This window comes from Toxorhynchites rutilus, chromosome 3, assembly GCF_029784135.1.
Source record: "Toxorhynchites rutilus septentrionalis strain SRP chromosome 3, ASM2978413v1, whole genome shotgun sequence".
NCBI classification, from domain to species: Eukaryota; Metazoa; Arthropoda; class Insecta; order Diptera; family Culicidae; genus Toxorhynchites; species Toxorhynchites rutilus.
In genome coordinates this window covers 242,286,141-242,299,991 of record NC_073746.1, presented here as the reverse complement: position 1 = coordinate 242,299,991, position 13,851 = coordinate 242,286,141, and the positions used below count along the sequence as shown (strand labels likewise).

The window sequence follows — 13,851 nt, the reverse complement described above, 5'->3', positions numbered from 1 at the left end:
GACCTTCAGTTGCACATTTTTGCACACTTCTACTTTTCTTACCAGAAAAAAACCTTTTTTTGCACATTAAAACCATATTGTTAAGCAGCTTTTTAACATGAATGTAATCGCAAGAAGAAAAAAGCAGAATACCTCGACGACAGTCTCATATTCTGTTCCGGGGCAATTTTCTCCTAGCTTAACGAAAAACCATGTGGCCCACCCCGCTGTGGTGAATTATTCCCAACGCAGCAATAAATCGCATCGCGACGCGTATTTGCTGATAGTACGCAAAATGTGTGTGAATATATCAATCGACCGACACACACACACACACACACGCCAAAACGTCTAAACGTCAAATTGTGGTTTAATGAGTCGAGTTACGCCGCGACTGTGTTTTCATTTCCACGAAGGTAGAATTCCGTTTGTTGCGAAAGCCGTGCGCAGTTTTTTTTTCTCTGAGTGTTTTGTTTTTTTTTTAAATGTTGCCCAAAACAAAAACGAGGGGGTATTGATTTCGGCAGCCTGGTTCCCACAGTCGGTGCGCTTCCGGGTGTCGTTGCAACATCGCGCGAATAGGGATTAAAACGTCACAAAATGTGCAAGATGCGCACGAACACGCACATTTAACATTTGCCAAAATCGAGAAAAAAAACCTGCGCAATCCACTTGTTTTCGATCACTTGTGCGCGGCTGACGGAATTACCATTCTCCAAACGGTTTGGGCGGTATTTCCACGATAAATTACCGAATTACCATAAATTGGCGCACCCATCTGCCTCTCCGGAGGGGGTCCGGAAGTCACCCGATTGTGGCCGATAAATCATGCTCCGATCGGCGGCAGATTCTCGAGCCTCCTGTTTTCTTTCGGGGATGACAACATTTTCATCTTCCCGCTTCATTCCTCCCGATGGTGGTTGTTTGCATTCAATTAACGGGAAGAAAACAGAAAAAAAAACCCGTTCGGAACTCGGAATAAACGTATGATAAAAGCATCCCCCGGATCGACGAGATGAAAGTGCGGGGGAAAATTAGATGTCAAAATACACCTCTTGATTGGCTTCTCGTGCGACCATAAAACAGGCCCCAAACGGGGCAGCCAGCAACAGGACTGAGCAAATAATTTGCATCGAATTCACGTAAAATAAGCTCTCGTGTGGTGGGGACCCCGGGACACTACAATGTGGTTCCGACGACGTCTTCGTCCTCGTGGTCTTTGTACACAATCCTTCACAGCTTACACCCGGTTTCAGAACGCCGGAAGGAACGCGCGGCAGCGCTTCAAATAAGTGCAATTTTGTATTGAAAAATAATAATATTTAGTCTCAATTACATGCATGCAGCAGCAGCACTTATATTCCACAGGGAGACACCTCCTTCACGTTGTGCGTTTTTTTTCAAAGGCAGAGAGGTTTTGTGTTTTTTGGCTAATCGACCCCTGAGCCGATACCACTTGATATGGAAGTTTTGGAAAGTTTCAATGGCGATTGTCTAATCTGTCTATATATCTGGAATAAATTTTTAAAAAAATGAATGCTCTTCACTAAATTGCATTCAAGATGATAAGAATGGCTTTTGTTGTATGCAACATGAATTACGAATTGAATTCTACAAAACCAGGTAATCGTTGGGACAACAACGAATGTGAAATAGTCATACATTCAAAGAAATATTTGGTAAATTAGACTATTTCTGGGATGAACACCATTAATTCAGTAGTCGTTTTCTACCTGCCAGGCCTGGCAGAATATTGCTCCCAATTCTGGGTATCGATATCGGAGAAGCTCGCTCAAAGTCAACAGGCGTTGTTCCATATTTCCACTACTGGTTGTCATGAAGCAAGCCAAAGAATTTTCGGCTATGTCTCCTTCAACTTGATGGTCTTCTTAAATATGGTCTTCTGGTCTTCTTAAATAACTCGAACAATGTAAGCTAAGAGGCGCTTTCTATTCACGTGATCCAGGTGAACGGGAGAGCAGAATCTGATTCATATAGTTGACCATTACCACAGCAAGATAGTGTTTTTTTGGAGGAAAATTATGGAATCGCGATGGTTTTTCCGGTCTTTGGGTAGAGTAGTACCGGTATTCTCAGTTCTACCACCAACTAGGCCTTGTTATTTGCTATTTTCGAATCTACTTGGTCTTTTCACTTCAGCCAGACTGATGTTCGGTTGATTCATTTTAATCCATCGGGGTGAAGTGAAATCGGTACATTCTCTTTCCATGCTGATGCGTTAATCTCACTATTTTGTCCATTTTTGCTGTCGTGTCTTCCCAATTTGGAAAGCAGAAGCTCTCATCATGATTGACACTGCTCGAATGGGCTATATTCATTATCATCGTCAACGAGTTTCATTTCGCATGCGAAAGGGGATGCTCGCAACTATTCAATCAAAAGTTCGATCCGTTTCATTTCACCAAAATGGATTTCGCCGGGCCATCTTCCGGAAAAATGGTATGAAAGCAAGCCTAAAGGACACAGCGCTCACGCTTCCCACTACACCACTGATGCCGGCAATCTATTATCTATGCTGGCCTCCTGCACAAACTTTCATCAAAAAACACAAGCAGTTCGCATCAGACGGCATAAAAAAAGACGTATTCACAACACACATTATCGATTCCCAAAAGTGATTTAGGTATCAAGCGAAACCAGTGGCGGTAACATCAGCATTGAGCAATACTGTTGACTGCTGCTCGATGGCTGGAGCGAGGCTGTCGCCGCTGTTTTGCAATCTGTATAAATGAAAATAATTTGGTGCCCGTATGTCACGATTTAACTTAAGAACGGATCAACGGATTTGAAAAATTATTGTTAATTTTTGATGCACTTTGGTCTGTGTGAACTTTACATTAAAAAGCCATTTTTTTAGCGAATTTTCATTATTTTTCTTAGAGAGTCGTTAATTAACAGAACGTATAACATTTGAAAAGAAAGCCAAGATTTCGGTAACCACTTAATTCGATACTGTCAGAAAAAAAATAATCGAGAGGAAACGCGAGTGTTTTAAATTAAAAAAATATATAAAAAATAATTTAAAAAAATAGTGAGTGAGACGAGGTTCGCCGGGTCTGCTAGTGGGATATAAAAATTATGTCTAGCCACTGCAGGTTGCTCGTTATCGACAGCAGGGGTAAATGAGCATGCAAAAGAGCATACAAATTCATACAAATGTATGAAAAACGGGAAATGCCTCTAATTTTCATGAATTCAAACCATTTACAGACTAGGAAATATCAAACAAAGCAAATTTGACATTCGAATCTTGCTTGTTTGCCTGCGTGTAAACAAAATAAAACTCCAGATGACAGGACATTTTCTCAGAGATTTTCCAAAATATAACAGTAGTCAGCATTACTAATATAATCTAATAAAATATACTAATTTCTGGTAGTAGTGATTTTATAAGCATCTGCATCTTTTGCTTTACAACATTTTGATAATATCTACTCGAATGTGTACGTTCCATCAATGTTACGGCTACTAAAGATTTTGAAGTTATGCTTACAAAAATGTTGCCTCAGTGCAGATGCATCTAGTTGCTTTCTGTTTTTGGTTAGAATATATTTTTTTAAATGATTGTTTAAATTTGAAAAAAGTCAGAACAAAAACTGATTTTCAGAATAGATTTTATCCTAGGTGTAACCTTTTTTTCGAAATTGTTTTTTCGCTTTTCGATGTATTTATTCCACTTCAAAATCTGTAAGTATTTTCACAATAACGGAGCATGAAGCATAATGTCGTCAAAGTTAATTCCTATTGAAGAAATGAACTCCAAAATTGTACAAACTTTTCACTGTGGAACATATGCGATTTTTTTCGAATTTTTTCCATTTTTGCTTCAATATTCTCCAATTTATTCTATCATACTGATTTACGTGTAGACAAATACCACGATATAAAGACAGTTCAAATCTGACCATCTGTTGTCTTATGATGATGAGTTTTTTTATCCCTTTTGTTTATTTGTGGCTCATTAGCATTTTAACTGCAACAGAGCCGAATTTTTATCGTGTACATGTCACATGTTTATCATATCTATAATTAGCACATTACACAGTTGCCATTTTTTTCGGCGTTAGAGTATTCCCTTCTATACCATTGCATATGGTACACATCTACACAGTAGCTATTCAAGCGTAAGAGTTTTCCTTCAGTTCTTCCATTATTCAGTTAGACCGCGGACAGCGGAGACAGTTGATTGATCATTGTTGTGTTATTTATAGAACAGCATGTGTCTTGCAGAGCAGAGCAGTTGTATGGATGAGTCGATCTTATATCGACCTTGGATCGATCTCCATCGCTGATGATTGTTGCGTGGACGTAGTTATTCTGTAACAACACAAAGATGGTCAATGAGGGTCCTGAGTATTGAACTCACGATCGGTCGCTTACTAAGCGAACGCGCAACCAATGTGGCTACGGAGACCCCCTATGATGATGAGTTATACGTAAGAAAAAAAAATTAAAAAATATTAATTATACACAGAAGAAACAGATATCATGATTGTAGCCAGCAAAAAAATATGCATAGAAACATATCCAAGGTTAGCCGTTTAAGAATAATATTTTTTAACAAATTTATTCTGTCTGTTCACATATAAAATTTGTTATATCGCAAGCGTATGTATTCCGTGAGTGATAACGATTGTTCATGCGGTATCATTCGTAGATTCTATTTTCTAATGTTTCCTAACAAAAAATTAAATGTTAGAGGGTTATGATCTCTCTGATAATGATTTGGTGACCCTTGAAAGCGCCGAATGACATCTTTTTTACTTTAGCCTAGTGCAATTGTTGTCCAAAGGGCGTGGCCTACGTTGCCAATGTTCTCCCTTTCTCAAGAGTGCAGGTGCAATGCTACTAACAAACGCTAAGTGCTTTCACAAAGCGGTGCGAACGATTCGCACAGCAACAACAGTAAGTCATTATCATTATTTTTTTTCAAATTAACTTCCAGTCCTAACAAAAACAAAGATCGCGCGCTGGCTAGGGCGAGACGGGGAGATAAATCGAAAATAACATCTTTTATATTCCCGCACGGTTCATTTTGCAATGAGCGCGCGATCCACACAACCGCAGAAATACTGACTTTATCCAAATCAACTACCAAATTCATTTTCGCCTTTAGCCTTGAAAAAGGCCTATGAGAAGATCAATCAATTGAGAGCCCTGGGGTTGCCTTCGCCTTTAGCCTTGAAAAAGGCCTATGAGAAGATCAATCAATTGAGAGCCCTGGGGTTGGACTCACGGTCGTTCGTTTTATGAGCGGAATAAAAATGTATAGCTATGGGCTACAGAGACCCCCTCCACAGCTTGCTTGTACTGTCACGGTGCTTGATTGCTTATATCGCCACGGTTTAATTTCCAGTCCGTGTTGGGAAAATGCCTTGCGGTCTGCACAAATGTATCGAAAATTCGGAGCTCTATTTTGATCCTTATTTTAACATATAAACTATTGAAAATTGTTCAATATTGCAATAGATCGTTAGAGATTGTCCGAATTCATTACTGCAAAAAATTTGGGAAACCATCTAGAAATGACTGTGCAATAAGACAATTTTTTGTGACGCGACAGATTTCCAGTTTTTTTGACGTAGGACTACGTTTAACCGGAAGATATAGGGGGTGAAATGGAAATCTAGGCACTGAACAAGTAGGAAAAAATGCAAGATTTGGAACGCTTATAACTCGAGCATTTCTCAATAGATCGCAAAGGTTTTTGCATCAATTGATAGGAAATATATCTACGCATCTATCATAACGAATAACATTTAATTTTTCTTGAGATAAATAATTGAATAATTGTGAAATATCAAGCATTGTCAAAATGCACTATGTGCCCATTTTTGATTGGTCCATTTTGTGCTCCTCAAATCGTATCGACAAAAACGGGCAACCAGAGCAGCAGCGAAATAGAATAAAGCACGATTGGAAAGGAAAAAGAAAACAATGAACGAAACATTGGTCGCAGTCTCACACATGCGTAATTCTCGAGCCTGCCAGTCAGCTTAAAAATCCCCGCTCCGCTGCCGTAACGATCATTCTCATTCAAACCGTACACCACATCGGTTCGCATCACAACACATCAACAAACCAACCCAAGCAGCCATGTCTGGACATGATAAAGGAGGAAAAGTGAAGGGAAAGGCAAAATCCCGCTCGAACCGTGTTGATCTGGAGTTCCCCGCAAGGGTAGCTAGGCCGAGCGCGTTAATACCAGTGCACCAGTCCACCTAGCCAGCGTTATATAGTTTCGGCCGCCGAAGTGATCGAGTTAGCTGGTAAATCTGCTCGCGACGATAAGAAAACCCGCATTCGGAACAGAACACATTCGGTTCTGTGGACATCAAGACAACAGGCAGTTGCAGCGAGTGGCGAGTGGCAAACGCAATCGCAAAACGGCATCAGGTAGCAGAAGAAAAAAGTTTGTCCTTTATACACACTGCTTTGGTGGCAAATCCAGAACAAGGCGGCATCGAGAGCGTTCGAAATGGTTTTTTTCAAAACCACGAGTACTAAGTTTTCTAAATTGGAACCATTCCATAAAACAAGGCGCTTTTCAGGGCCATTAAACCTTCCAAAAAAGAGTTTAGGAAATACAGTTCAATGCTTTCTAAAACAATATCAAAAATAATAAGAAAACACAAATTGATTTTTTCATAATTTGTTTGCCAGGATATGATGAGTATGTGAATTTGGCAGTTGTTCTGAGCTTATTGATTTTCACCAATTCTTAAATTGCTTCTAGATTGAAAGTACAGTAATTTACACTTATCTCGACATTTAGCTAATTGGACGGACCAGTAATGCGACATATTTAGTTGAACATTTTTGAAAACATAGAGTTCGGGGTCCAAATTATGACCCCACATTGAAGGTCGACACTGTACCACTGTCATCGCAAATGTTCAATTACAGGTTAAAATTACCTCCAATCCGATACTGAGTGGTGGTAATGCGACGTGCCATTGAATGTAATTTACTGTAAAATATGTCACAAGCTGGATAGGAAGAAATTTTCCAACTGTGAAAGCTGTGGCGAGTGGCAAATGCAATCGCTAAACAGCAAGGTTTAGCCGAACAAGATGGGGATATCGAGTGATAACAAAACAATAAACTCTTTAGATTGAAGATAATTTCGTGATCCTGAAAAGGACCCTTTTTAGCCTGCATGTGAATCCAACGAGCGAACAAATCGTAATGAATGTATTTTTTTGCCATCGCTCCCTTTTAACGCTCATTCGTTCGTCTCGTTGGACTCGCCCCTCTGGCTGAGTCTGCTGATTTGTCTCTATCCTGTGAGTGTGTACCGCTAGAGTATAAAACACGCGGACCCCAAAAAAATATCTTATTTTCTTTCAAACCGTAAACCCGTGTGGTTGTACGGCATCGGCATCGTGGACGTAACAAAGGAGGACAAGTTAAGGGAAAGGCAAAGTCTCACTCGAACCGTGCAAGTCTCCAGTTCCCTGTTGGTCGCATTCACTGATTGCTCCGCAAGGGTAACTAGGCCGAACGGATTGGTGCCGGAGCACCAGTATACCTAACAGCGATTATAGAGTTTCGGCCGTCGGAGTGCTCGAGTTGGCTTGCAAAGCTGCTCACGACAATCAGAAAACCCGCATCAAGAACAGAGCAGCTTCGGTTCGGCGCTCATCAAGGCAACAATTAGTTTCAGTGAGTGGCAAAGTGTTTCTCCGGCACGTCGCATCAAATGTAATTTACTGAACAACATGTCACAAGCTGGATGGGAAGAAATTTTCCAACTGTGAAAGCTGTGGCGAGTGGCAAACGCAATAGCTAAACAGGAAGGTTTAACCGAACAAGATGGGAATATCGAGTGATAACAAAAACACAACACCAAAGGTTCTTTTCAGAAACATCAACATATTCATGAAGAGTAAACAGTAAACTAATCCATTTTTAAGGTAGATAGGTAGGTATTCACGTAGGAGAAGAAAATAAAACAATATATTTAAAATATATATTTAACAAAAGCTGTCCCTTTTGTATAGTCCTACGTCACTCCGGTTATGTCCCCGACATTACCCACCCGTCTTTTTTAACTTAACCCTCGATATGTTTCCGAAAGACGTCCAACGTCCAGGATTCGAAATTCGAAGCTTTCCTCTTCATTATTCTCATAGCTTTACAATTTTTTGTCCACTTTTTGTGAAAAAAAACTACAATTTCGAAAGTTCTTAAAGTATGGTCAAAAATTGAAATAATAAAAATTCCCTAACATTGGCGTGGATTACAACAAACATTAAGTCGGAAGATTGTGTATCCAGCATTCCTGGAGATAAGTTTTATGGAACACGATGAGGTATTGATGGGTCCAGGTTTTGTAGCAAGAGGAACTAACCGAATATTGACTGACGTACACAAGACGGAGCGTTCAGTGCAAGAGTTACTTATATATACTGCCGTTCTACGCATAGTTGTCCCATGTTACTTTTTGACAATTTTCACTTTTTTTCATTCCCTTCTTCATAAAACGATTTTTTATGCATAATCTTTCTGAAAAACACCAAAAAACTTATTATTTGTTTCCAGTATTTCAAAAAACAACATCAAGTCCAATTGTCCCATGTTGTTATTCTAGGCATAACTGTCTCACCATGTATTTTCAAACCGTAATCAAACTTGATTGATTCAAGCGGGGGAAACTCTTCACATTTCATTACGCAATAGTTTACTACTTATAAAAAACCGGTGTATTGCCAAATTGAAATGCTTAAAGCTTCTGGTAGACAAATATGCTAGAAAACTTTGATTCCTTTTTTATCAGTTGCTGATTTTGGAACATGGGACAACTATGTGTAGAACGTCACTATAGTGATTGGAGTTCACATAACGTGGAGAATTTGATGGTCATTTCGCATATGAGGTGCTTTCTAACCCACACAAGTGTAGGCAACAGTTGCAACAATGTTTCTTCACAGGCATCTCAATCAGCCCGCACCGCGTCCGAATCATTTGACAGGGATAGCAGCGAGCGCCTCACGCAAATTACAATGCTCCCCCGAAAAAAAAACGAACAAAATTAGTTTTGACAAGTCTGTTAATGGTACAGGTACAAACGCGCGGCCCGAGCAAATTAACAAGTACCTCTGGCGAGTGCCGCACATACTGCTGGTCGCGTTTCTCTTTGCCGTCTCACTCTTTCTGTCTCATTCGCTGGACACATCGGAATTAACTTTCCCCATTGGGCGGACGATGCACAACACTGCTGCAGGCAGCACCAGCAAAATAATATTGACTTTTGATAGCATACAATTTAGTTCGCCCTTCCCGCCGTGCGGCATCTTTTCTCCTCGCTCGGGCCTCAACTTATCGCTGGTTGTTAATCTTATTTGTCGGTAACACCTCAGCCGATCTCTCTGGTGGGATCCCTTGGGCTCCCGGAAACCAGCTGTGTGTGTCTGTCAATCAGTCACCGACCGATTGTGGGCTTGTGTGAGCCATGCGAAAAAGCAGTTGTCGTTTGACAGTCATCGACACGTTTGAAGCTATCAATTAACGCGAACCTTGGCTCATCTGAGCATAAACTCCACAATTGGTAGAAGACCCCAGCGCGCGCTGTTGCATATGAGCCTCTCGAACAAGGCCAAGTTCGTGAACTCATTTGACCACGCTAATGCCTCGGAAACGCTTCACCCTTCATCGTCTAGCTCGGAGGCTTAAGCCTCCTGTGAAGCAGCTGTGGATCCCGAGAATCACAACCAAAACCGATACATCAAAATATTTTGATTCAATTACGCTTTGTTGCTCCGTTTCCGTCTTCGGTGGCAGCAAATCAACAAGCGGGCGCGCGCGTGTTTGGCCCACTCGCGCGCTCCACCGCTCTACGAGAGGTTCAACTGTTTACGCTGGTTTACGTCCTCTACCACCTCCCCGTCCACTTAAACGTACGTACGCACGCACCTTACACACAGAGCTCGGAGTTTGGCACGTTCGCCGAAACTTGTTTCTGACGCGCTGGTGAAGTGAAACCTCATCTTTTCGCAATCGAGCGTTTCACGAGCTCTCCACAGCGCGCTGGTGACCTTCTACCGGTTTACCTCTTGTCGAACAAAAAGCCATCAACGACAACCGAAAAAAAACCCAACCAAATGCTCCAATTTTGAGACACAGAGTGTGGGACTGCTCGCTTTGACCTCCCTGTCCCTGTCCCTGTCCGTACGCGTGTTCAGCCATTCTATCTGTTGGCAAACAGGTTAAAGTTTTGCTTCGCGCCTAATTCACTCTTCAATGACTTCAGGTCCACTTCTGGGGCTCCGCGTTCGCACGGAGGCCGATTTGTGTGTTTGAAACGCGCGTTCACATTTGGGGCAATTGTTAATCTTTTCCACTGGAAGATCTTCCCGGTTAAAGTCTGGTGAAGACTTCACCAAAAATTATACAATTATGTTCGTTGAGATTATGGCGGCAAAAGCCAATAGCTTTCTTTTTTGCTGATTAACCAATTTTCCAAGGGGCAGGTGTGGTTGGCCCGAAATAACACCAATTAACCTCGTCTTAATAATCGATCCTATTTTGGAAAGATACATCTGTCGATTGCTTGCAAACCTATCACTAGCCGCGCCTATCTGTCACCCGTGATAATATATATCATTAACCATCGCTTTTCATTCCGTTTTAGGTACGTACATCCAGGGTGTAATTACTCCACGCTTTCATCCCGCTAGAAAGGCATCTGTAAATGTAAGGTAAACGCTAACTATTTAAGAGTAATACTTTCTTTCGTGAAGAACGTTCAGAATATCAACATCTGATCGTGATCGCGATATCGCTAAGCTTCTCATCACGTCCGAAGCTGTTTCATGACATTTCATCCTGTTGAAGGCCATTTCGACTTATTGGATCTCTGAATCCACCACTGGTGGCAATTGTCAACCTGACAATGACAGTAGTTTTGTTTTGTTTACATTCAAAGTCTTCGTATTAACTATCAGCGCACCCTTCAATTGTGCTATTTGTATCTTCCGTTAGACACAAACCACATTTGCCAGAGACGTCAGTAAAAAAATCCAACATAATGCTCCCCGCGTCCTTGGAGTATTTCCTCCGCAGACACGAGCGCGCGAATCGCTCCTAAGCGTATGCCACCTGTCCGGACCCCCCTTATTTGACACTGACCCCCCCACCCACCGTTTGCAGCATCACCCTGCTACACATGTTATGCCATGTTGAGCTTTAGAACGGTGGACACGACAAAAAAAGAAGGGCACCACAAGCAGACACTCAAAAGGGGACACCAAAAACTTGATCTAAAACATGAGTTGAAAATCACTAGCGCGGATTACTGCACACACACACTTTCACACTCGCGCGCCCGAATATATCTATCGGAATGGAGGTGGCGGGACAAAAAGAAGCAGAAACATCCTGCGCGCCGCGCACGCCTTGGGAATAAAAGCAATGATTGTCGTGAAGCGAGAAAAAAAACTCAGTTCATTTGATTGTGCGAATGGGAGACAGGTAGAAGCAATGATGACGTCGTGGCGGATGTGGGGTTTTTCTTGAAAACAAAAATATGGTCAGCTGTTTTCCCGAAACAGAGCACAAATCATAATCAACTGAGAGTCGAGTACTGTTAATGCATCTTATTGATTAATTGAGACAGTAGCAGGGATGTCAGTTATATTTTTAAATGTTTTCATGTGGCACGCAAGAATGCAGCCGTGGTGCAAATCTCAACCCCGTTCAATTCACTAAGAAAATACCAAATTTTCGTTCGAAGCCATGACGGTTTTATCAGGTTTCACACCATTTTGAAAAGTCTGGCAGTGTCTTCACACATTTTGAATGTCTTCACAATATGGCATGTGTTCACAGAAAGTCAAATGCTTCAAAATGAAGACGTGTATTCTAATCTTACATCTCTGAGCTGTGGCTAGATTTGTAAAATGTCATGTAGGTTCGTTCTACGTTGCACATGGAGCAACCGTTTCATGAAAAATACCAATTTCTACATCCAGTTGGGGTGATTTATACTTGATAGGTAAAAATAACAGCTAAAGGTAGGAACATTATTACATTGCTCCCCTATTTTGACAGATCGTATCGGAGTATCGGAGAGAATGCGATTTTCAGTCTTAAATCAATTCTTATTTGAGAGCTGTTGCTTTCTTACTAGTCACCGTTGTGCTTTCGGTGCAGTGGAAGAAATATAGTGCAGATGTAGGAAGAATGGATATTATCCAACAATCTTGTGAAATATCAGCAGTTTACAAACTAGTATGTGGGATCTAATTACTTCTAATGTTTTTCCGGGACAAAATGATGGAGCCATTCTATTCAAGAGATCCCGATTTTAAGAGGTTTTTTTCGTTTGACAGTGAAATTGGAACACTTATGTCGATTGATTGATGATTTTCCATTATAAATGCTCTAGCCTTGAAAAGGGCATGTTATAATATTAATAAATGGTGACGCCAAGGATTGAACTTATGGTCGTTCGCTTGATAAGCGGATGCGCAACCGTTATGGTTATGGAAACCCTCAAACAATTAGTGTCTCAGACTTATTTTTCTAATATTTTTTTTCAAAATTGGCTTTCAAATTTAATGATATTCTTCACTGCCTTATATTTTATTAGAATTAATCTCACAATCTTGTCGAGACGATTCGCAAAATCATGGTCTTTGGAAAGCGTTCAAAGAAAGGTAAAGCACTTCAAAGGATAAGGCCAAATATCTTTGGTTTGAGTATTTTGTAGGATATTGCATTTTGAGTAATCTCATCAGTGAAGCAGAAAAGCAATCGAAGTCATGATCCATGTAATCTATGATGTAGATTAACCGCAGGTCTGACATCCCTGCCTCTAACATACGGTCACAAACCATTACTGAGTGGTTCCGGAGCTCAATTGTGGGTTTGTTCTGACATTGGATTATGTTTTCGGACATATTGAAATACAAATAATTATGAAAAATATACAGGTACCACGTCAATATGTTGATAGGTAATATGGGTTGAAACATGTGATCGATCGCGATTGCGGCGTATCTTCAATAGTATTCCGAATAAACACACAAGTAGTATCGTAACATAATCATACATAAACTATATGGTCATGTCAGGAACACAACATTTAAACTTATTTCACATGTTACGAAAGTTCGGGAGAAGTAGTAATCTGTTTCCACATTTTTTTCACAATGCCCATATTATCTTTTAGATAAATGGGCACGTAGAGTTGTTTACACAGTGCCGTTATCAAATTCAGATTCGAAATAAAATAGATGATTCCATTTCTTTTCGTTCAATTTTCTCTTGATTTTAGATTAAATTAGATTAAAAAAGCAAAAAACAAACGATCATATAACTTGTTCGTTTTCATTCATCTAAACTGTATCGTGCGAGAAATCACCGATGGATAAGTGTAGCAAGCAAGGCTGCCACGTAATAAAAGTCTTTACAAGACACGAAAAATGTCTCCACATGTTTTCACCATGCGTGACAAGATTGTTAAACCGATAAACATATTTTGTTCACCCCTTTTGCGTAAACTGGATACCGCACATTTGTATCTAGTGTCCCAAGTTTGCCGTTATTCGAACCTAGCACGGTTGTTATCGGTAGCGATGTCCAGTGACAATTTCAGTATCAGAATCGTCACTTTTGGAGCAATGTTCAGTAAGCGGTAGAATGGTTTGATATTTTCTTCTGATGACATTGGGCGGGTTCAGCATGGTCAGAATTACCATAACCGAGTCGTTGAAACTGAATATGATGCATAACATTAGCCTTACGTACTCCCTAATGACTTCAGCCGTTTTCCCAACCGACACATTTTCCAAGCTCTCGTAGTTTTGTTGATCAAACGCAACTTTATTCAGATTTTTGTCGTTTGCA

General features: G+C 40.6%; 1 protein-coding gene across 2 annotated transcripts in view; it reads left to right on the top strand.

The window, feature by feature from the left end:
• The window catches only part of LOC129776958 (zinc finger protein rotund-like), a 66,178-nt gene that overhangs the window by 24,848 nt on the left and 27,479 nt on the right, over nt 1-13,851 (top strand). The gene's annotated exons all lie outside the window — the stretch shown is intronic.